Raw genomic sequence first — 22,504 nt, forward strand, 5'->3', positions numbered from 1 at the left:
GTTTTCACGCGTTTTCAGCACCATCACGCTTTACGGCTGCTGTAAATCAAACCACGTTGTGAACACATCTGCTGTATGGGACTACTTCTCTTTGGAAAGCAATGATGGTACAACAACGTCTTGCAACATTTGTAAAGTGAGTTTTTATCAAGGAGGTGACAGCAGGGCTCACTTTAATACAGCAAATATGATTCATCATTTACAACAGAATTACTCGACGGGGTGCAGGATTTATCAGAGACAGGTATTGGTATCAAATCAGTATTGAATCGGTATAGGAAAAATATACCATGAAAAATCGGACAGGAAGTCAAAAATCTGTATTGGGAGATCCCTACTAAGATGATAAGGTTTTACCACACTTACATGTCAAATGGATAGTGGAATTGAGGTTCTGATAGATTTTGACCAATCAGACTCAAGCTGGTGATATTGTTATTAATGCAACAAAGATTAAACAATCTAATGATATTTATTTACTTCAACTTTTTCTTGTTGCTTAAATGTTTAAAGTAGAGTGTCCTTCAGCTTTGAGCATGAGTGATGTGGATTTTTGTTTCTCTACATTCTAAAATCCTTTAGCTGCTACAGATAGAGAAATAAAAGAACAGAAATCAACATTTGCTTTCCTTTAAGCTGCCTGCGTTACATGTGAAAATAAGCTAACCATCTGCTGGAGGTTTTGGTTTTATTGAACATTACAGACTGAGCTGAGAGCAGCAGTGATGTGAGGCAGTGCTTGGTTAAAACATGAAGGGAGAGGTGCTGGAGAAGTCAGAGAGTGTTTCCCTTCCTCCTTCCTCTCTTTATTCCACTTTTTAACCGAGCAGTGGGCTTTCCCCTTCTTTATCTTTCTGTGATTTCACTATGCTGCCTGCTGTTCAGCCACTCGTGGCTCTTTATGTCCACCCTTTATTGGCTATGAAATCAGAGGGATTTTAGCTTCACTCATGCAAATGAAAAACAGTTTTCTGCTACGGCTTATGAAAGGCATTTCTAGTAAACTGAAGCACTTCCCTACAGATTGAAATCCATTTAAAATCATTGCGCTTGTGAGAGCTCTCATTATGTGGCTTTATTGGAGTGATGTCTTGTATTTTTTGCTCACAGGCGTATGCAACAGCTGTAACCCCTGCTGCTCGCTGCCGTTTTGTTGCCAATTACATCTCTCTGTAGCCTGGGTGAGCCTGCTGTGCGAAACGCTCTCTACATCCCCGAGACGCTCCTTATTTTCTGGATCACTCTAGATTCTCTTTGCTTCAATTTCTGCTGTTTGGTTTGGCTCATTTCTGTTGTCCCTCCTTCTTGTCCCACATGCTCCAACGTAAAGCTGTGTTTGTGAGAGTTTATTTCTGACTGAAGATCTGATCAGGGGAGCCCCCGAGGGTTTACTGCATTACGTCTGCAGTAACAAGCCCACTCTTATGTGTGTGTGTGTGTGTGTGTGTGTGTGTGTGTGTGTTTGTCTGAGTGAAGGAGGGGTGTGTGATAGAGTAACAGAATGATGCCCACACAGGAATGAAGTAGCAGAGAAGAAGCTGCTGCATTAAGAAACACGGCTGCGTGTCCGTCTCTCTCCTGTGATAAATAATGACGTGATTTCTCTCTGAGAGGAGCGCTGTGGAGTTTGTGCAGAGACTCTTGTGATTCAACTACTCCACTTTTACTTTTTTCTTCTTTGCATTACTCATCTCCTCTGTTCCTCCCACTTCCATCTGCAGCAGCTACAACTTTACGGTCTGTTTCTGTCTCGAAGTCAATAATTGTCTTGAACTGACTTGTTTAACCCTCATCCCACCATCGTATTTACATACGAGGACTGCCAGTCTCCATTAAAACAAAATAACTGTAGAGTCAAACTGTTACTCCTCCAAACGTTGACAGTTATGTAATTTATGTCTTCAGGGACTGAGTCCACCAGCTGGGCGTAAATTAAACTGTTTTTATCTCTCTTATGCTGGACTTGGCCAAGACGACTCTTTGACTCAAACTTGCAGAGTTTGCCAAGCCTGACTGAGAACGGTTTGAGCTGTGCCGGATTTAGTCACTGTGTTCATGTGAGCACTTGCTAAGCAGTGACTGTTGAGAAACAGCTCTCCTGTCTGATCACAAAATCTGCAGATGATATGGATGAAACAAGCCGTAAGACAAAATAAAGTAAGCTGTTTGCAGGAAGTCATGCAGGACTTTAAAACATTCTCACAAAGTTATCAACAAAGAAATCAGGGAGGTTTGAAACACTGTTATCTTTTGTAAATATTAAAAGTATCCCCTCACTTTGACCTTGGATGGAAAAAAAAACTTGACGTGATAGAAAAAAAACTGCCTGCAATTTTGGAATCAGCAGTTTCATTTCAATTTTCAACAGCATAAAAATATAACTCAAAAGAATGTGTTTCTTAAATATATTCTTGATGGCTTGATGGATAGATGATGGTTTTTAGGTCGCATGGTAAAAAAAAATCTGTTGATTGTTGGATTGGTATCACTTCAGCTATTTCTGTTGTGTATTGTCTGAGTTGTTAAAACAGGTTTTCTGACTAATTGACTGACCTGTGGATTCTAAACTGGCTGAACAGTCCTTCACCCAAAGCAGCAGTGCTGTAGACCTGCAACCTCTTGCCATGGGATAACACAAAAAGGCCAATTTAAAAGCAGATGAAACCAAACAAAGAAAAAAGGGCTAAGAAAATGTATTAAAACAAATACACTCGGGGCCAAATCAAATGGATACTAATAAATAAATAAATAAATAAAATATCTGATCTGTAGAAAATAAGTCAACCTATATGTACACCTGTTGCTGTGGTTCCTAAATTAATTTCCCTCCACTGGTGCAGCCACAATCACTTGCCCCTCACAGCAGCTGGCTGTTTCAGTAACCCCTTAATTCTGTGCAGTGTTTCTAAAAGACGAACAGAAGGCTTTTCGGTATGTATCTCCTGCTGCCATTTATTATCTGAACAGAAACAGAGTAATTTTTGGTCAGTCATGTAGTTGGTTTGAATTGTGCCCAGGCACCACACAAGCTAGTTAGCTAGCAAGTCAACACACACATTACAATTTATTCATAATACACCAATATTGTACACAGTGTTGTGCACAACAAATGGTAAATCATTAGGGTTAGCCATTGTATATATGTATTCTGCCTGAGGGAGGGTTCCATTGAGCCAAGCTTAGAAATTAAATTCAACATCATGAAAGTGAAACATTACACTGTTTAAACTCACTGATACTGATGTTATTCTGGTTTGGTCATCTCGGTGGCCAAAGTGTGGGAAATATGGTTTAGTACAAAATTTGGCCCATATTTTTGGTTACATTTTTACAATACTGGATTAAATGTGCAATTACTCTATCTCAGTGTTTAGCTCTTGAAATAAGTCATTTTTCTTGACTTTTCAGCTTGTGAGACATCATCACTAAAAATAGGACATCAACATTTTGATTGTATTTAAGTTTTTGCAGTGTGCTCATGTCTCTAAGTGGCTAAGTGTTAATATGTTTACCAGACACAGCCTTCATACAACTCTATCGTAGTGTAATAGATCAACAAACTGTCACACTGTAATACACCATGACATCTGTGCTTCTTTACATTAGGGTAGTAAGTAATTATAGCATTATGGAACTAGACATTAACCAGCTAGAAGCGGTTGGCTGCACCACGGCTCGGACACATCACATCATGGACATTTCAGTCAGACAGTTGTGGAAATATGGATGACCGACCCGTTATTCTGGTCTAATTGACCACAGGCCAGTCTTCATCATGCTGCTCTGACTGCTCTGTGTGATATGAGCTGTGCTGTCGTGTCATTTGGGGAACATTTGTCTGTGTTTTTGGACAAAGGGAGGCCATGATACAATACAGCTGCACGGCTGGCGCAAAAACTATGAGGAATGCCTGACAGGCACATTCCCCTGTCACCCGCCACCCCTGACTCAGGCGTGTTCACAGTGACACAATGAACATCTGACACCTACACGTGCACACACACAAAGTTGTGCAGTGATGCATAGAAAGATGCATATGAACATGTATGTAACGGCCTGACAGGCTCAGAGACTGAGAGGAAGAACCCAGTGAACTCTTCAGAGGAGAAACCCCCAGGTCTCTTTTTTTACATCCCACCTCCTCTTCATCCCGCCTCTCTTCTCCTCTCAGCGTTAATGTCTCCTCATCTTATTTTCTGTCTTTTCATGAAATCCCAGCTCCCCTGTTTTTTATGCCGATGTTGGGATTTCATAATTTTGCCTGAAGTCATTTACAGTTTGGAGAAAACACCGATGCTGCATCTTCTCTGATTAGCAAATTAAAGCTGTTTTGCTTCAGAGGGAATCTTCCCTCAGAGCTCTGTTTAGTTGAACAAACAGACGCTGGGTTCAGAGGATGTTCAGAGAGAGCAAAGTCTTTTTAGGGCAGAGTTTTATACTTTATAAATTCTCTTTTCCATATCCCTTGTTGAGGTCCATCTTGGCCCTAAATTCTTAAACACTGTGAATACGATAGTATGTAAATAAACTTTGAAGGCATCAAGATTTTACACTTGTTGTTTTGCCCATCCCTAAATTCAGACTGATTCCAGACTCTGCAATAATTTGATGAATAATGGTGTTCATCCATACAATTCAAACTAAACAGAGGGTGATTTGGTGTTTTTTTTGTGGTAAACTCTCAGCAGCAGCTGAATGAATCGGGACCAAATTTTTTTTTCCTCTGGACCAGTCGCAGACATTTAGTTTTCCAGAGACATCTTCATCGAGAACCCTCTCTAGGTTAAAGCTAGCATTAGATATTTACTTTACCGAGTATCTCAGCTATCCCACCTCTCTGTTCTCACTTTCTAATTTGGCAGCATGCATTAAACAGTTGCTCCCAGTTTAAGGTTTCCCTTGTGTCTTTAAGTGTTGATTCACATTAGGGATGAGTTGTAATCTCAAACTAAAAACTTGAATTCTTCTTTTAATTATTGAAAAGAACTGAATACCATCCAGAAATTAAATTTGGATGCTGATTATCCAGTGTTTCCCCCTACCATTATATAATGGTATCCCCTTATTGAAAAGGGGGTACTTGCCCCACCCCAAGGGATGGGTACTGAATTAGGCACTTTTATAGGTACCGACCGAAATCTGTCAAAAGTACCGGGTACCGATTCATGAAAAATCAAAAGGTGCTATGTTTAGGTACCTAAATGCATCTTTGTGACTATGAGGGAGTGGAAGAGCAGGCGATTTTCCATGCTGGACATGAACACAGCATTACAAGGTTTTATATTAAAGAATATATATGTCAAATTGAAAAACAAAACAGAAAAAAAAAAAAATAAAACAAAAAAATTTTTTTTTACCAAATGAGCTCAAAAAAGTATCAGTAATTGGTACCTTTGAGTACTGGTACCGATTGCCAGGTACCGGGCATCGGTACCGTATCGTTTTTTATGTGAAAGGTACCCATCCCTACCCACTCCCCACCCCACCCCCAATGGCGGCAACCCTCCCGGAAGTTACCTCCATAGACTATAACAAAAATGGGCGTCATCTTGCTAGGCTCGAAGTGAGGTCTCTGCAAAAACTGCTCCCCCTGGTGGCTGGCTGCAGTATAGAACAAAAAATCCATCTCCCCTGCCATTCCATATGGGCTGTGATCAAACTTTGAAAAACTAATACACCTCATAAAAATGTTTCTCACATCCAATTGTTGGGGTAATTTGAAGATATTATTTGGCACGACGAAGTTCCGCCCTAATGCATTCACAGACACATAAACACGTGTGCGCACAACGACAAGCACACTCCGTATAGCGCATAGAGAGCTGGGTGGGAAAACCACCACAAGCGTCGTCTCCCAGCGCCTTCCCTGTTTCTCTGTGCCCCCCAAGGCTGTAAACCTAGGGAAAATACTGTAATCTCAGGGTCTTCAAGTTTTTATCTGTTACCATTAAATGAACTGATGCAAATTATTTCAACCTCTCTAAGATCAACTGCAGAGCATGTGCGGAGATATGGTTCATGTAGTCTAGCAAAGGGACTGAGAGTCATTGCACCAGGTTTTGTCAGTGAGAGATAAACACAGCTTTGGTTAAAGAAAACTTAAACTGATAAAATTCTCTTCATTCCCACCTGAATTCTGTTTAAAAGCATGCTAGCTTTCTAAATTTAGAAAATAAAAAGGTCAGAAATCCCTTTGAGGATTTTCTTTGTGAGCCCGTTGAACAGTTCATGTAGGATGTATACGGCTCCACAGCTGCCATGTCTGCACACTCTTTGTCTCTTCATCAAACCGCTTCCTCCCCCCTCTGTTTCCTCCCTCAGATGTTTAGAGCTGAGAGCTTCTTTCTCCAATACAGTTTTCCTACATTTATCTCTAATTTCTCCCTACACGCACACACGCTAATCCCACTTTTCTTCCTCCCTCTCCCCCTCTCCTCCCCTGATCTCGAGGGATGGTTTGTTATGTGAGTAGTTGTGTGTTCCAGTCAGGCAGAGTTTATCCAGGTCACTAAGTTGATCTGATTAAGTCAGTTTAGCAGTTACCCGGGGCGTTTTTGCCTCCTCTCTTCTCTCCCCCTCTGTCTCTTTCTCCTGTTCATACCTCCCCCTCCTCCTCCTCCTCCTCTGTCTTTATCTTTCCCAATCTGTCACCATGCACCCTCTTCCTTTATTTAAAATCTCCCTCTCTCAGGAGACGTCTGAGGTGATTCCTCTAATTTAATTACAGTAATGGTGGGATGGAGATGAGAGTCACAGTGAGATTATTCCTCTCAGACTGGATTTCACTCATCCCTTTGTGTCCCTCAGCTTGCTTCAGTCTTTGGATGATGCAGCTTTCCTTCTTAGTGTTGGCAGAACTGACAGTGTAACAAGTTATTTCATTTTTCATTTACTTTTAAATTTTTGTTGTTTAAATTTCTTGTATCCAGGGATGCACTTAATTTTTTAGTGAGTTACCCAAGTGAGTACCAGGAGATGCTGTTTGGTACTCACCCTGTGGTCTTAATAGGTGCAGTCTTCCTCTCTGTCCTCAGAGTCTCCTCCATGGTCCTCTGCTTCAGTTTCCTACACTGTAGATGATGAAGATGCTGCAGATGCATTTATTATGTTGAGTTGTGAGAATTCTCTCTCATAGGCTGCACTGCTTAGAGGAAGCGTAAGAGACAGTTTAACCACCTTGTTGATGTTGGAGTACACACCAGGGTTACTCTCATTTACTATTCGAACCAAGTCATACACAGAGGAGTGCATCCATTCTCTCACAGTGGTGTTTTTGTCAAGTTGTAAGGTGACGTCATATTTCTGAAAAATGCTGCAAACTGTTGTGTTGCCAAAACAGTGGAGGTCTTACATTTCTTGAGGCCATGTTGAGGGATCAGGTACTCAGAAATGATCACATGACTTAAAGTGATGAGAAGCAGAGCCTTATTTAGCGGTGTTTTTGTGTGAAAGTAACATGCTGAAAATTCTCTAAATAAAGCATGAATGCAGACCGATATCAGATTTTTTCAGTGGGAGTCCGTTTATTTGTGTTTTTGGTCAAGTAAAAAATGGCCCCGTCTGAGTGCAGAGGAAACCAGCAGAGGAGCAGGGAGGGGGTGTTTGGTGCGAGCGCCCTGGGCTTCTGCTGCACAAAAACACTGCTGTAGGGGTAATTTCTGCCCTAAACCTTGTGATAGGACCCAACTTGTTCCATCCCTGAGTATCACTTTAAAGAAGTCATATCTGATTTCAAACTCTTTAATTAACCCCCTGAGTAGGTTTGTCTTGTCTCTGTCAGCATCCGCATTAGAAACAGTTTGTGCCCTGTAGTGACCTTCACCCTCAAGTAGAAGTGTGAACTGTCCTGTGGCCACCATGAGTTCATCCTTACATTCTCCAATGGTCAGCTTTTCTTCTAAAACCTCAAGGATGTGGTCTTCAAAATATTGCCTTTGTCCAGCACGTTGACTGGAAAACACTGAAAACGCTCTGTGCAGATATGCTGCAATTCACTGTTATCAGCTGCATTTTAATGGCTGGCAACAGTCTTGATATTTTGAACAATGTTTCATGCCTCTATGCTTAGATTCTGATTCTGATTCTTATATCAAGATACACAGTTGTGTTGGATAACGGCCAAGTCCTGCAAAGAATTCAGAACACCAGCTATTCTTTATTTATTAGTCATTGGCTACAAAGATGAGGCCTAAGACATTCTAGATGTAAACTTGAATATCTCATTCCTTAACTCTCATTAGATAAAGATTGAAAAACATTATTTTTACATTTTAAAATTCAAATGTTATTTTCTGAGTTCCTTAGCTTTTAAATTTTATTTTGCATCCAAACATCCATGATGCATAATGCTGGTTAATGCAGAAGTCGTACACACCAGCTAAAACCAACTTCATCACTGTTTCCAATCACGGAGAAACCATCCACAACCTTTTGTAAAAGCACAGCAGTGCCTTTAAACATGTCATCCCTTCGCTGATCTGTGCCCCTCTATCACTGCCTGCACTCTGCCTCTTCTGCTGTGGCAGCTGACTTTGCCATGGGAGCCTGGAGGAGCCTTTCCTTTACTGCCCCAGACTCTTCCTCTCTAACCTAAATGACCTGTTTTTTTTTCTTTTCTTTTTTCCCTTGTGGGGGATTTTGGTGTGTGCTTCCTTCCCTGGAAAGCTGAAGCATGTTGACCCAGGGAGCACTTTGAATAGCTCAGCCTCCAGCGCCAGTCATTACTGTACCTCTGTTTTTTTTTTTTTTTTTTTTTTTTTTTTACTTTGAGTCCGCTTCTGTTTTCTGCTGCACCGTTCTTTGTTTTTACGTTTGACATACACTCAACACACCACAGTTTCTGCCATAATGTAGCAGGGATGCTTAGCATGACTAACATTTGAGTTATTTTATACAACTTTTTCGCCCTGTGCAAAAGTCAGAAATGTTCCAGCAGCTTTACTCCTGATTTTGCAGCTGCAGTTGCAGTTTACTCATCAATGTTGCTTCTTTGTTTTGATGTGAGGCGTGCTGTATCGTGCAGTTTGGCCTCTACTGTTTCATATTGGCTTTGTTGTGTGCTACACTCTGGGCCATGTGTCTATGAAAACTGTTAGCTCAGCATTTTCTAATGTATTGCTTCTGTAACACGTGCAATACTGAGCATTTTGCAGAGATGAACTGTTACCAGACTGCTCAAAGCCTTCACAAACAGAATGTTTGCAGCACAAGTTACATTTTTGACCAAATGATTCAACAATCAGACAGCAGGATGGACACACACAGACACACACACGGACAGACAGACAGATGATCAGTGACAGGACCACACACACATTAACAAACCAAAACAAAAGAGGCTCTGCTGTTGTGTCCACCTGCAGCGAGTGTCATTATGGTGTGTGTGGGCAGGAGAGGAGCAGTGAGGCCCTCAGGGAGCAGAGGAGGGTGTGTGTGTGTGTGTGTGTGTGTGTGTGTGTGTGTGTGTGTGTGTGTGTGTGTTTTCTGTCCTGTCTGTCAGAATTTCTCTCTGTTAATCCGGCTTAATCCTGGCTAATGCTCCTTTTGTGCGAGGACACGTCAGCGGCAGGCCTCCCTCTCCTCCTGTATGACATCAAACAAATTAATTACTGCAGGGCAGCGTGGCCGTACGACCACCACTGTTTACTGCTTTTGCTGCTGTTGTTTACAAATAAGCATGGCGGGATTAAAAATCTGAATTAACTGGACCAGAAAATTGAAGCTACAAATGTTTCATGGCAGGACATTTGGATATTCAGTGCCAACATAACTCTCACACTGATCACCTGACTGTTTGTCATCTCTTCTGTATGTGACCCAAAGTGAAGTGCACTGGGCTGTAATCATGCAAAACATCTAGACAAAGATAACTCAATAAAAACTCATCTCTGTGTTTTTTTTCTATCTTTAATTTTTACTCGGTGTAGAGAGGTCTCATCCTGGCCCTCTTCAGCTGCTGAACCATTTGTTAGAGAGAAATAATTAATGAGCTGAGCTGGTGTTCCTGTTGTTCTCAGACCATCTGGTTTGTGTGTCACGACAAAAACTTTTCGGGGTTCACTTTTTGTAACTCACCACTGTTTGAGGACTTGTCTGTCTGGTATTAGGTCAGTGCGTTTATCACTGGGACACAGATATACAATAAAGAGGGATTATCAGTCTATGTCATCATAAAGATGCGCACACATTTTGACCACAGAAACAGCTCTTTCACTTGCTCTCTGGGTCCAGGCTAGATTTCTCTGCTAAAAACGTCTGTCCACCTAATATCTGTCCACCTTCTGATCTCTTCTGTCCACTCACTGCTATTCACAAACCTGGGAGCCATTTACCATCCATATAAGTGATGGTATTTAGCTTAAAATGCATATTTTGGTGGTTGCTCCTCCACGTCAATTGACAAACCGTTATACTCCCCAGTGCTACTGCACCCAGGTTGCATGCGCATCCAGCATTAATAAACAAATAAAAAGAAGTAGTTGGATCAACTTAAATTAATTGCTTCAATCTGTCACACCTAAATAAATTAAGTTCTTTGAAATGAAATTAACAAGTTCAATTAACACAACTTAATAAGTCAAATAAATTAAAATATTTTAATTCTTCTCAAATCAATATTTTGCATTAATCCAACTTAAAATTCAAAGTTGTTTCAACTCAATAATCTGCAAAACCCAAAAGGAAAAACCATGGGTGAGGAGGGAACACTGTGGATATGAGACACTGATGCACATTAAGATACCACGGGGGGACAGTGTGTCTGTGCTCCATTGCATGGACCAGCTGCCTGTCTGTGGTCCACTGCGCTAGCTGGTTGGCTAGCTGTCTGTCTGTCTGGCTGGCTGTGCTCCACTGCATAGGCTGCTTGGCTGTGCCCCATGGGATTGGCTGCTTTGCTGTGCTCCATGGCATTGGCTGCTTTGCTGTGCTCCATGGCATAGGCTGCTTGTCCTGGCTGCCTGGCCGTCTGTGCTCCACGACAGTGAGGGCTCCAATTAAAATACTCTCTCAGTAATGGTAATTTGATTATAACTGAAGACAAAACCCAGTTTGTCATTTTTGATCATAATTTTAGCCCATCAACACATCTCATTTATTAACATATAAAAGATTTAACATGCTTAAAGGTACACAGTAGATGCCACAGGGCACAGACAGCAGGTCCATGCCATGTAGAGCACAGAAAGCCTGTGCCCTTGGCCGGTCAACATCTTAATGTACAGCTGGGTCTAATATCCACTCCTCCCCTCCTCACTCACGGTTTGAAATGAGTCAATTCAATAATTCAATACAATTTAGTTGGATGAACATGGATTTAGTTGTGATCTCTTAGGAAATTTGAGTAAAATCTACTTTGTGTATTTGAGTTACAACAACAAATGTTATTAATTTGAAATAACTTAAAGATAACATGTACATTAAGATTAAATAAATTATCTAGATCTAGATAAAGATATTGCATGCAACTGCTAAAATTAATGAAATTGGGTTAATTCAACAAAACATTTTTTTCAGTGTAACACGTCTGTATACTGGGAGTATCTAGTTTTGGATATCACTGTTAAAGGATGTTGACAGAAAAATGTGTGAAAAGTGACTTTTAAGTGCTTGTAGAGCATAGTATGTCCAGCAGGGGCTGCTCAAAGTCCATAGTTCACAGTGCTCTCAGCACTTTCTGCAGCACATGTAGCTAAACACAACCAGGGAGCTGTCTCTGTTGTTTGACGTTGATCTGAACCATCTATTTGGAGTTAAATGTGTCACCAAGAGTTGGTGTTACAGTCCCCCTAGTGAACTGAGGAGGAGTGGGATTAGAGTTAGGAAAGATTTCAATGAGTAAATAAGGGATGGATAACTCTTCTGATGTCTTCTCTGGTTACTGTTTCCTGTTTCCTGCTCTCACGCAAAGCCTTATGGGGTGATATGTTTTGTTCTACAAAGAGAAACCAAAATGGATGCTCCATGTGCACCCCCTCCCAAATGTAACTATGTATCAAAAGGATGCAGACACACACAAACACCCTGTGATTGGTCTGCTCAGATGGATAGACATTTTTTAATAGATGCCATAAGATAAACAGAAACATCCATCAGATTTAATTTCACATAATACACTTACATACATTGTGAAAAAGAAAAAAGAAAACTGAGCGGGACCAGAAACAGATGATCTGGAGCCCATGCAGACCACACTGCCCTCATATTAAAGGATAAGTTTGGTTTATACAGCTTTTACATTGTTTATAGAATGAAGTAGAACAAAATACTCACCCAGCTGGTTTTCCTGATCCAAGCAGTGCTTCGGAAGATATTTAGATCCAAAATCGTGCAGCGGACGTCCGTATAATGGGATCCATTGGGGCATAGACAGCGCCGCTCCTAAAACTGCATTAATCGTCCAAAAACTTGTGTTTTTCACCAATATTCCATCATGGTCCGCTCCAGGTTAGTCCTCTGCTGCAGTCTGTGTCACTCCAGACAGCGCTGTGCGGCTGTACTGACCTCTGAACTGACGAAGACTTTGTTTACGTTTGTCCCTCAAAGAAAGGAGTCAGCTCCCCAGAGAGTACTGCGCATGCGCGGTACTCAAATGCCCCTCCGCGCATGCGCAGTACTTTCTGGGGAGCTGACTCCTTTCTTTGAGGGACATACGTAAACAAAGTCCTCTTCAGTTCAGAGGTCATTACAGCCACACAGCGCTGTCTGGAATGACACAGACTGCAGCAGAGGACTAACCCAGAGCGGACCATGATGGAATATTGGTGAAAAACATGAGTTTTTGGACGAGTAATGCAGTTTTAGGAGCAGCGCTGTCAATGCCCCGATGGATCCCATTATACGGACGTCTGCTGCACGATTTTGGATCTAAATATCTCCCAAAGCACTGCTTGGATCAGGAAAGCCTTCTGGGTGAGTATTTTGTTCTACTTCATTCTATTAACAATGTAAAAGCTGTATAAACCGAACTTATCCTTTAAGGGACATCAGAATGTCTCTACACAAGGAGACGTGTACCCATCATTCATTCTCAGTGTAAGCCTCTGTTTCCATTTAGACAGGTTAGCATAGAAGCTAGAAGGAAGATGATTGGCTCTTTAATTGTTTTAAACACGACAGGTAAGGTGAGCGTATCAGCTGCCTGTTGATATCTGGACTCAATCCGATATTTAACAACATAGAGAAACTTTCTGGGAACTTAAATGCTGAATGAAGCTTTACAGAAGTGTGTGTGTGTATTCATGTGTCATCTCTGCTGTGTAAAGATTTGAGTGAGGCAAGCTTAACACGTTACATGCACCCCCCTGCGTGTGAACAACACCAGACTGAACGATAAAACTGACACTGAATCATAAAACAGAGGTTTTCTATTCGTTAACCACGGTTTAGAGCCAGGGCAGTAAGAGAAAAGTGCAGAAGGAAAACTGAATACCTCAGTGGGAAACTTATTAAATTTTCTCCTGTGTGTTCTCTTCTTTCATATTTTACTTTATTATGAAGAGAAAAACCAAACATAAAACAGCTTCTCTGTCACTCTGGTGGTCCTGTTCAGCTGTGATGAAAGTGCTTAAATAGAGCCCAGTTACAAGTCTTATTAAATAACAAAACAGTAAAAATAGATCAGACAAAGTTTAATATCAGAGTGTGCAACTTTAAGACCATGAATAGAGTCACTGTGTCGTCACATTGTTGTGAAACTGAGCTGAGTTTTTAGACAATTTATTTCAGCCTTAATTCGTTGTTTTTGTCCTCCTTCCAGTTTAAGTCAGTACATGTGTTTGCATCATGCTTCTGTTAAGTCCAAAATACATCCAGAAAGCTAAAGTTTATCTCTTGTTTGGCATCGGTGAATCTGGTTGTAATCTAGCAGCTGATTTGAGCTTCATCTGTCTGCAGTGAACAGATGTGAAAGTGAAAGGAGCTTCTCAGTCCAGCTTAGCCAGTTCTCCTCAGCCACTTCCCCTCTGAGCTGTGGGGTGCCTCAGGGTTCCATTTTGGGCCCTCTCCTTTTCTCAATATACATGTTGCCCTTGGGATCCATATTTCGAAAGCACAATATTTCATTTCATTGCTTTGCAGATGATGTTCAGATATATCTGCCAGTAAAAATAGATCAGCAAGCCTCTGTTCAGGCTCTTTTAAACTGTCTCAATGATATTCATTATTGGATGGAAATTAATTTTTTATCTATGAACAAAAATAAAACTGAGATAATTCTATTTGGTCAACAAAACCTTCTTGATGGGTATTATAGCGCCATTGGCACATTAAGTTCTTATTGCCATGGCTTTGCAAAAAAACCTTGGTGTTATTCTTGACAATGAACTCAAACTTGACAGGCAGATATTCTTTGGCGTTCAATCCCAACTAAATGAGTAATCTTGTTTTTTATCTCTTTTTATCTTTGTATCTTTTATCTCTTACATTCCTATCTTTTACTCTACTTTTACTGTTTTTATCCTTATCTTATTTTATGTCTGTTTTTATGCATATTTAATGTTTGGCTCCTTAAAATAAAGTGTATGAGAGATTGTTTTGTACCCCTGTAAAGCACTTTGGTCAACCGAGGTTGTTTTTAAACGTGCTCTATAAATAAACTTTGACTTGACTTGACAATAAATTGTAGGGCATGAACGGCAAGAGGCCATGAAATTATGATCTTACTAATTGCAGTAAACATAGACTGTGCGCTTTGTTATGATAGTTGTGAGATTGGGACTAATTCCGCAAAAAGCAGGATAACATTATCCTTTTTTTATTTACCTGTTTTCAAACTAAGCTCCAGAGAGGTCACTACAAAGTGCGAGTCAGCTCTGACTCCTCTTAACTCAGAGCAGAGTTGAGCTTTTACTGACCACAGAGGAGCTCGTGTTTCTGTTTGGTGTCCTGAGGCCTCAGTCTGCAAACGCACAGGCAGCTTAAGAGCTTCAATTCATTCTGCTGCACATTTCTCTTACCTTTTTTCCTGCATCTTATTCTACCTTTAAATTTTCAAACACAATGGTTTAAAAAAAAAAAAGAAAAGCTCAGTAAGTGACCTGATGAGGGTGGAGTCCCACTCTCCTAAAATATTGAAACAATAAATCCAGCTGTATCTCTACTCCACCCACCAAGGCGCCTTGGGTCACTCCCTCTGTGCAGGACCGTGCTGCAGACAGGGCTGGGCTTACATAACACAGAGCTTCACTCTGACCCAAATGGAAGAGACAAAGCTTGCTGCCGCTCTGCCATGGGTTACAGTAGCTGGCAAATTTAGAAGCTGATGAATGATTCAATAGAGCACCAGAGGCGAGCAGCTGAAGTAAACAGTTAGGATGGGAGATAATGCTCCGTCTCTGGGTTTTGGCAGCAAAACTCTCTAAACATCATGTTTTTTTTAATTATGTTTCATGGTAGATATGGAGACCCAGGGGTTATGGATGCTAAAACTCTCTGGAGATTATGAAAACAAGTATTTAAAAAAAATGTGACCCATCAGTGTGCATACACTAAAAGTCCTGTTGTGCCACTGAAACACTCAGGTTGTTACTTTAAGAGAAAGACCTGCCACTTTATTAGGCACACCTTTTCAACTGTGCATTAACACAACTGTCTTATCAACCAATCACATGGCAGCAACTCAGTGCATTTAGACATGGTGATGACAAGCTGCTGAAGAGCTACTGAGCATCAGAATGGATAGGAGATGTGGTTTAAGTGACTTTGAACATGACTTGATCGTTAGTGCGAATTGAGCTGGTCTGAGTATTACACAAACTGCTGATCAAAAAAGTTTCACTAACAAGCCAAAATTTACAAATCCCTCTACAAACTTAAGAAACCACCTTTTCATCATCATCTCAGACAATGAGATAGAGTATCAGCATTGGCCATGACAAAAATACAATGCTTTTTATCATCTTTATTAAGAGTCAAAGAGAGTAGTTTGATGCTACAGTATTTACACTGAATCATTTAGCATAGTTTTTTTTTATCTCAGCTATTACAGATCAGTTAATGAAGCTAAGCTCCAGAACCTAACGTTAGTTTAGCTAGAGCCCTTTGGGCAACAGCTAACAATGGTGTACGATCACCAAAAAAACAAAAACTAGAACAAAACAGTCCAATGAACTCCCAACAACAAAGAGACATGATGAACATCTCAGCTAACTAACGTTAGGCTAACTTTAGCTAACGCGAGACAAAATCCAGACTGTCTGACTACAGTGGTGGTTCTAGTGTTTAAGATAACTTTATATTTATTTCCTACAGAGCAATGATACACTGTCTCAAATATGATGTTGAAGCCTGCCCTGGAGCAGATCAAGTCATCATTGTTGATTTTATTCACGATGGGTTGATGTTGTCGTCTACTGCACAACTTTATCCAAAGAAGACACTTTTCTCAGGTCAGATGTGGCTACAGGAAAGGGTAAAAAATACACCCTGTTGTTCAGCCTCTCCTACCTTGTGTTGCATATATCCCATGGACACAGTTTGACCGTTTTTTAACGCAAAATCTCAGAAAAAAAAAAAAAAAATCATGGAACTGAAGGAAAACAGACTTTTTGCAATGCATTTCAGTGGACGTGGCATAAAATGTCTGACTGTATGGGAATGGCTACACACACTGTGATTGGCTCGTCACGTTTAAGGGCGGAACTTAGCCATAGGTCAGTTGAGCATTGCTTAAACTTCACAGCCTTGTTGCTGACCGTGTCCATCCCGGTAGGAAGATGCTCCATGACACAAAACTCAGATCATCTCAAATTGGTTTCTTGAACATGACACTGAGTTCACATCATGGATAAATCTGCAGCAACTGTGTGATGCTATCATCTCAATATGGATCAAAATCAAAATCTCTCAGGATTGTTTCCAGCACTTGGTTGAATCGAGATAACTTGAGACGGTTTTGAGGGCTAAAGGGGGTCCAACCAAGTACTAACTAGTGAGTGTAGATCAGACACTGACAGGAAGTGGCTGATTAAAGCAGCAGTGGACAAGAGTAAAACAATGAAAAGTTTTTCCTGGTGGACTTACTGGTCTTATTCTTCGACAAAAAGCTCTTTCTCTGTTGGTAACCTTTTTTGTGATCTTGTCAGCAACATGACATGACAAACCTGAACCTGTTTATGACTAAAGAATGTACATACACAGTGTCAAAACAGGACACACATGGTTGAAAATGACCAGAATTGTCCATTAAATTACTTTGCTCATCATTGCTGCATAACAACCACATTAGCTGTGGATATGGATTTGTGTCAATCTCCATCATTTTAATGACACAATAACTGTATGTAAAGTTAAAGTGAGACATCAGGCAGCAGTTTGATTCTCTAAAATCTGTCCTGACTCTTCAGCTCTAGCATCTCCCCTCTCAGGAAATTTCAGCCTCTTGATATAAAGCACCAGCTCAGCTCTCTGAGCCACAGCACTTATTGAACGTCACAGTGTGAAGCCATTAGAGGGGAATGGGTCCATACATGCCTGCTTTAATGATAATGCGATACCTTATTGATCTCACTGGAGGGGAACTGTCTCTCAGCTCGCCCTCTTCCACATGCAGCTCTTTGGTCTGTGTCATTAACAAAGTGCTACAGCCAGAACAGACTGAACAATAGCATTAGCATTAGCATCACCTGTGTTCTGTACTGAACCACTGCAGTTCAGTAATTTTAGTGCTTTGTGCGAAAGAGTTGGTATTTTCCCTTCCCATTTTTGAAACATGGATGTTAAATACAAATGCTGGATGTTTAAGCTAAACATACAGATTTTCCAGCTCTACATACTCACATGTTGTAGAAATTCCTGAATCTGACAGGCCAGAGTGTTGAACAATGAAGGGGGGCTTCAAGAGACATCATTTTAATGGAAGTGTTTCAGACACTGGTGTTTTATTTAACACTAGTCTGAGAAAAGTGCTCCTTTTTTTTAGCTGTAAATCATGTAAAACTACTACAGGGACACCAGAGGGACATTATAAAGACTCAAAGAAGCGCTATATTCTTCTATTAAACATCTTCAACCATCTTAGAGCCATAAATTGTGTAGGAGATAAAAAGACATTATACCTACTTCAAGAAACTTAACAAGTACTGCGTGTCTTACCCCGTTGGCAGATTTAGTTTTACTCATTGTAAGGATTTCAGGGGACACTTTTGTCTCATAAAATCTCAGGAAAAGACGTTTATCTAGACTCATCAGGAGAATCTGGCTCATATTGAGTGTAATAAGCTATTTTTTTGCTAAAGATAAGACATATACACTTGCTTTTTCTTCTTTTTTTTGTAGTGTAACATCCTGTTTCTTTATGTTTGTGCATTTATTGGTCAATGTGTGTATCAGATCGATTCCAATTTTACTTTGTGTATACTACACCCTGTCAGGATGAAAAGTTATCAAGAGATGTTTCTTACACTAGAGCAGGCATGGGCAAACTATGGCTCGGGGGCCACATGGGGCCCGTTAAAGGTTTTAACCCAGCCCGCCAAACTTGAAAAATTTAAATGAATAAACCTTGTTAATGTTTTATTTTCCCTGCAATTCTGATGATTTCCCACTAGATAGCGCGCTGTAGAGACATTGGCTTTGTTGAGGTGAAGCGTAGGCCTATTACTCCACGTTTGCACTTTACCCTCTGACCCATCAACCCTTCTGTAAAGATGAACGGACCTAAGAAAAGGAAAGTGGACAAAACAAAACTCATTGAAACACATGGAAGTGTGGATATGCGCGTGGATAAGATGGAGTGGATCGTCAGCGATCTGTTACTTATAAAAAAAAAGCTCAGGAACATGTCTGTATAAACCTTCAATGTGAGTTGTCTAATTTTTATATAGAGATGTTCACATTTAATATCAAAATATCACAAAAACAGTTTTGACACAATCTTTTATTATTATTATTTTTTTTTTCATTTTTAAAACCAGGACAGAAAAAACGTGTTTTTCTGTTTTTCTGTAATTCCGTTTTTCTGCTTTGGTTTTAAAACAGAAAAACAAAAAAACAAGTCAATTTATTTCGTTTTTTTTTTAAATTTTATTTATTTTTCATTTTGTTTTGAAACAGAATAACGAAAGAAAGAACCATACACGGATTAATAATCACATTATAATTCCATTCTCTCATATTCTAATTTTAATTTCAAAACAAAATCAAAACAGCGAAAAGTAGACCATTATTTGTTTTTTTGATTTTTGATTTGAAAAAGAAAACAAGTCGTTATCCGTTTTCCGATATTGGATTCTAAAATGCATATGGAATGAATGAATGATACCCTGATAGTTACCAAAGCACTCCATCCATCTGCTCCCAGTCCGGCCCCTTTGTCAAATGTTAGAACCCATTGTGGCCTACGAATCAAAAAGTTTGCTCACCCCTGCACTAGAGGGTGTGACCGTGCTTTGAATCATCCAGATTCAATCAATATCTAGTTGATATCTATCATCAACTTTCCTGCAGGGCATAACTTAAGCAAATTCACACCTTTACTTACTGGTCGAAAGCCATACTGCAACGTACTTCAGGGTTAAAATCACCCTTGTATGCTTGTTGTAGGGGCCTGACCTCGTCAACAAACATGGCTATTTTTTAAAGCAGATGCTACTGCACATGTAGCAGCTATGACATGGCACAACAAGTGCACGTAGGCCTGATGTTCTGTTTCCTCTTATTCTCTGTATGCTCTTCCAGGAGCCTGTAGCTAAGAGAGAGGGTTAACTTTCTCTCGCAGTAACTTGTAATTTAGAAGATGAGTCACATCACACATCAAACTCAAGAAACCAACCAACACGGTAATTCAGCATCTGAACTCTGCTGCAGAGTGGTTTTTCTGCAGCAGCGTGGACGTGTGTGCTGAGTATTGTTTTCCTGAGTCTTAAAGGTGATCTGCCGTAAAAGTATCTATTTGGAGTCAAAAATAGCCCAGAAATCAATATTTTCTCTTTAGCTCTGACGACCAGTGATGGATAGATATTACATGGAAGCACTGTCTATAAAAAGAAAGCCAGGGTTTGATGCATTAAGAGAGAAATATGGAGAGAGAGAAGGAGAGAGAAAGAGATTTTGTATGTGAAGTACTCATCCATGTCACGGTGTCCTTCAGAGAGTCCTTCAGTTCCACATCATGTTTTATTCAGTGTGCTGAGTCAGCAGGCGGATCATCCAACACTGTCAGCTCTGGTCTAAAGGTCATCACAGTGAAGGAGTGTTTGCTTTATAATGTAGATACAGCACACAAACAGGCATGTTTTAATTATGTTAATGAATTATTTTAATTAACTCTAACTTTATGTTACAGAAATATACTCTGCAAACAAAGACATTGAAACCGCTGCTTTGTATCATGTCTGGTTTGATGCAGAGAGGCACCAAGGCTTCTGCTTTAATAATAAATGATAGCTTTATCTCTGAATCAAACAGTTTTGGGACCAAAATAAATGGAGGTAAGTTCAATAAATGAAAAAAAACAAAACAAAACAAAACAAAACCTTGACTGTTAATTAGAGGTGTCCCAGTCCGATATTAATATCGGATATCTGTCCGATATCAGCGAAAAAACAAATATCGGTATCGTATCGGAATGCATCTAACATCTCTGATATAAGCAGTCCATTCCAGACTCCGCTCCTGCTGTTTTTATTTGATTTATTTAGGTTATTTTCTGGGTTTTCTAATTTATTCTTAATTTTATTCAATTACTAGTATTTTTTATGTTTAATGTTAAAATTTCTGTAACACATTGGTTAATAATAAATGGGTCAGTTTTTCCTCATACCTACTGTTGCTGACTACTGTTCTTTGTTTGAATAATATCACTTAATCAAGCCTTTTCTAACATGACAGACATACTACAAAATAAGTAATAAAAGTATGCATGTTTAATGCTGATATCGTATCGGATTATTATCGGTATCGGCCAATACTCAATGCTGCAGTATCGGTATCGTATCGGAAGTGAAAATGTAATATCAGGACATCCATCCATCCATCCATTTTCTATACCGCTTATCCTGTTTAGGGTCGCGGGTGGCTGGAGCCTATCCCAGCAATCATTGGGCGAGAGGCAGGGTACACCCTGGACTGGTTGCCAGTCAATCGCAGGGCTGACACATAGACAGACAACCATGCACGCACACACTCACACCTAGGGACAATTTGGTGTGACCAATTAACCTGGTAAGCATGTTTTTGGACTGTGGGAGGAAGCCGGAGTACCCGGAGAGAACCCACGCATGCACGGGGAGAACATGCAAACTCCACACAGAAAGACCCACCGGCCGAGGTGGGGAATTGAACCGGTGACCTTCTTGCTGTGAGGCTGCAGCGCTAACCGTTGCACCACCGTGCAGCCCCCATATCAGGACATCCCTACTGTTAATCATCTCGTGATACTTTTCAAAGTTAATGGATCATTTATAAGGGTTCATGGTAGGAGTGGGTGATAAGGGCAAATGAATATATCTCGGTTATTTTTTCAAATTTTCCGATAACTATATTCTGATGATATTGAATAAAAATACTGTAAAACTACTCGCCTCACATTTCTGTTAAACATTGCCCAACAATATTCTTTGGTAACTTAACCCCCCCCCCCCCCCCCCCCCCCCCCAAGAGACAGGAGACTCCTGCATGTTTCCTCCATGTGCGACTATGAAGTGTTTTGGTTTCCACTGAGTCCCGTGACTGAACCCAGTGAGGACTTTCAGGCATCTCTCCTTTGCCATCTATGCACCATCTTTTTTTGTTTTTAATTCAAAACAATGATACTCAATAATGTAAAATTGCACACCATTAAAGCAACATTTTGGATAATATCTTACATGATTATATACCGCCCACCCCTAGTTCCTAGCTGTGTTTATCATTCTGTAGATAACCATTTCATCCAACCAGTTTCCTTTAAGGATAACTCCAAGCCAAGAGAGAGACTTTATGCAGGTGAATGTTCACAGGATTAGAATAACCAGTCAAAACTAAACACAAGCATCCTGAGGTGGATCTAAAGTGACCCTGTCTCATTTTGTTTGGAAAGCTCCTCCAAAGAGTAAAAATATCTAATGTGAGCAGTCAGCCAGCTGTGATTATGGAGAGAGGGAGAGAGTATGGGCATTTTCTCCTCGCTTGTGATGCCATATCTAAATATGGTCACATTTCCTACTCATTTTTGTTTGCATACATTTACATATCCCAAATACCCCCTCGGCGTTGTATTTTTAAATGAAATGCATGAACATTTATGCTAAACACTGAACTGTGCTTGTAGTGAATATGGTGAGATGAAGGCATGTAACGTTAAGAATCTACTCATGACCTAAATTAGAGGAATAAGCTGCTTAGTGGGACATTCAGATGCAAAACATCAAACAAAGTGATGCAGAAACTGTCGTAATTTAAGGTAAAAAAAAAAAAGAAAAAAAAAAAGATATTAGAAAATGCAGTTTGTTCTTCTTTTAGACTTACATTTAGAGACAGAGCTCTGATTTCTGCTCTGCACGAATCAGCTCATGCAGAGAAAAGTTTG

General features: G+C 40.2%; 1 protein-coding gene across 3 annotated transcripts in view; it reads left to right on the forward strand.

Annotated features, from left to right (window-relative positions):
• The window catches only part of LOC141798023 (dedicator of cytokinesis protein 3-like), a 272,445-nt gene that overhangs the window by 56,006 nt on the left and 193,935 nt on the right, over positions 1-22,504 (forward strand). The gene's annotated exons all lie outside the window — the stretch shown is intronic.

This window comes from Halichoeres trimaculatus, unplaced genomic scaffold (assembly GCF_033239565.1).
Source record: "Halichoeres trimaculatus isolate MK-OKI-2021-1 unplaced genomic scaffold, fHalTri1.1 fHalTri1_scaffold_1, whole genome shotgun sequence".
In the NCBI taxonomy this organism is placed as follows: domain Eukaryota; kingdom Metazoa; phylum Chordata; class Actinopteri; order Labriformes; family Labridae; genus Halichoeres; species Halichoeres trimaculatus.